General features: G+C 42.5%; 1 pseudogene; it reads right to left on the minus strand.

The window, feature by feature from the left end:
• Positions 1–707: 707 nt before the first annotated feature.
• Positions 708–1,529, minus strand: LOC101588455 (annotated as a pseudogene).
• Positions 1,530–3,153: the final 1,624 nt, after the last annotated feature.

The following is a 3,153-nucleotide window of genomic DNA, read 5'->3' on the forward strand; positions in this document are numbered from 1 at the left end:
AGCCTGTGGATCATACAGCTTAGGACACTTGCTCATGTATTTTTCTTAATTTGTTTAGTTTCTTTGTGGTGCTGAGGACCAAATGCAGGTGAGTGCTGAACTGCCGGGCCACATCCTGAGCCTTGCTCATTTATTTAAAAGGGTCCTTCCATACACAGAGATGAACAAAGTCAAGGCTGCAGGTGGTATGTGCTGGGTGGCTCTAAGTGCCCAGCTCTGAGAGCAGGTGGACCAGTAGGTCAGCGGAAGGTCGGGCAAAGGAGTCAGGCTTGTGTCCCCACTCCGCATGACTCCAGTAAACTTCATCTACTGAGCCATCACCTCTGAAAGTTCACCATTATCTCTTTCAAATGTCGACATGACTTTTTGGTTTGTGTGGTGAACCAAGATCCACAAACGCTCCCTATTTTCAGCTATAAAACAGACAGGACAACAGTTCCATTTCCTGCATTTTTGGCCTAGTACTCCATGAGATTCTGAGATAAAAGTTGAGGTCTTTACAACAGGACTGGCTTTAAAAAATATTGTTACCAATCCAGAACAAATGAAACCCAACTACTTAGAAATAATACTGTATCACCTTGTTTGTACCCATATCCTCTAATCAGTTTTTAAAAAAAATCTTCTTTGCTTATACCTTTGAAACTCCCACTGATGTGCTTTACCACTCCCCCCCAGCTCATTACAACTCTGCCCCTCTTCCCAATCCTCAGGGGCCCCTCCACCAGCCCTCCCTCTTCCATCGTCCCAGGGTCCCCCTCCCATCTGCTCAGCACCTAAGAGCAGGAATCACGCCGCGGGGTGATGAGCAGTGATGCAGCCTCGCCTGACCTTCTGTTACTAGGATACGGCTTTGGAGAAGGCTGCTAGGATGCTTGCAAACACAACATCAGGGGGCTGGGAGGCATCCATGGCAGAGTGGATTTCTCATTTCCTGTAGTAGTCCACAAACTGGGTAGTCTGAGTGTGATAGGTTTCCAGGCGGATTTTCAAGGCTTTCTCGTTATCATCGGATGGGCAGATCAAGGGTTCCCCCGTGATATCATCTTTCATGGGCTCTTCGGGGGATTGAACTCCTCCTGGTACGATCGGCCACTCTTTGGGGTGAATCAGCCTTTCAGGGATCTTCTGGATTAGCAGGGAGTCTAAGATGCAGAATTCAATCACAGAATCAAGTTTCTCTTTCCTCTTCATCAGACCATCGAGCATTTCCACTTGCCTCACGGTCCAGTGGAAGCCATCTAGAAGGAAGCCATTCCTGCAGGAAGGGGTCTCCAAGATCTTCTTAATGAGCTCCACTACCATTTCATCACTCACCAGCTCCATAGCTGCCTTCAACTTTTTTTTTCCAGCTCTGAGCCAGAAGCTACCATGGCCCTCAGCATGTCCCCAGTGGTTAAAAGGCAGACACAGAAGTTTTCAGCTAATCTGGGTACCTGGGTTCCCTTACCAGCCCCAGGAGGCCCTAGAAGCATGGCCCTGATCCCTTTAAGATACTTGGACTCCGCGGCCCATGTGGTAGGAGCCATGACTGCCAAACTCTCTCTCAGCCAGCCCTTGCACACCTCCCAGGTCCAGTGCTTCTAAATTTTTGTTTTGAAAAGTGTCTTTTCTTTCTTTAAATCTTTACATTACTTAAGCAACAAAGCAATACATTCTTCCTCTTCAGCATGGAGGTGAGAGTAACTGCAATTTCCCTCTCAGTCATCTAAGATGGGAACTGACCTGTCAGGTAAAGTCAGCCCACGTAGATCTCCATGGAAAATATACTGTGTCAGTTTCAATTCTATTTCTCTCATTCTGTCTTCATATCATGGAGGCATAAAGGACAAGGCAGTGACTTAGGCAGATTTTTCTACACTTGGGAATCACATTTGCATGGGTTTCACCCTAGCTCACTTATTGAAAATGACATCTTCAGGATTTATTACCTGGAAATGTGCCTAACTCTGGAGTTATTCCTCTTGATGTGCATTTGTAAAGTCCTTTGGTTTGTTTCTTCAACTGTTCATTGGTGTTATAAATATTTATTTGTGTCTGTTCTGTGGATGAAGAGGACTGTATTCAAAATGTAGAGCACTGATTGGAACGAAGCACAAGCCTTCTAAATATCCTTTTCCTTTTCCCCACCCCCACGGTACCACTATGAAGAATTTCTACTGATAGCCTCTTTCCTGTTTCATCTGTCTTATCAGAACATTTTCTCTTTTTTCCTTTACTTCTCTTAAAACTCAAAATCTGCTCACTTTGATACACAGAATAATTCAGTCTCTCAACCTCTTGTTTAACTTAATAAGAAGTATTAGTTTCTTTCTGTGATTTTCCTTTTAAAGAAATCATGATAATAAATAAGAAAAAGTGTTTTGTTATGTGATTATTTGTAGCTAGAACTTCATTTTAATGTTATCCTTATGGATTTTTTTCCTCCTGGAGAAATGCTACAGGAGGGAGGAAATTCTCACTGACTTTATCTGTACATAGCCTGAAAGTCTGGGAAAAAAAAACAAACCTTGAGTTGATTATAAAAGAAGGACATGTCTTTCTTTTTAGAAGCTTTAGACTATTGAATATATACAACTGTGTGGTTTATTCAAATAAAAGATTCTGTGTGGCTTCAGAAAAACTGTGATTGAGTCATCCTACTAATGTAACTAGAATCTTATATTTCTGCTTCCTCAGTACGGCTTCAATGTTTTAAGCTTGTGATTTTAAGGTATCTGTCACCAATTTCCTGGGTGATGTGCTTTCATATTAAAATCAAGTAGTAAGGGAAGAAAGTCTGCCTATTAACTAACGTGAATCAATGAATTAATACTGAGACTTATTGGCTCTGATTGACCTGGTTTGAGTTTTGCACCCCTTCTTAAACCTTTCACTGTGCCCAGCTTCAGGCAACAGGACTCGAGCTTGGAGACATGAATGAAGTCAATCTCACCTACACTTTAATAGCCATGAAATTCTAAGAAAAGTATGCTAGTCAGCTTCCCTTCACCTTAACAAATACTTGGGATGATCAACTTGTAAGATGAGGCTTACCTTGGCTCACAGTTTTAAAGGTTTTAGTATATGGTTGATTTTTTCCATTGTTTTTGGGCCTGCAGCAAGGAAGTCCACCATCACAAGGAAGGTGGTGAAGCAAATCCGATCACTTCT

The sequence above is a fragment of the Octodon degus genome, unplaced genomic scaffold, assembly GCF_000260255.1.
Source record: "Octodon degus isolate 3935 unplaced genomic scaffold, OctDeg1.0 scaffold00212, whole genome shotgun sequence".
Classification (NCBI taxonomy): Eukaryota; Metazoa; Chordata; class Mammalia; order Rodentia; family Octodontidae; genus Octodon; species Octodon degus.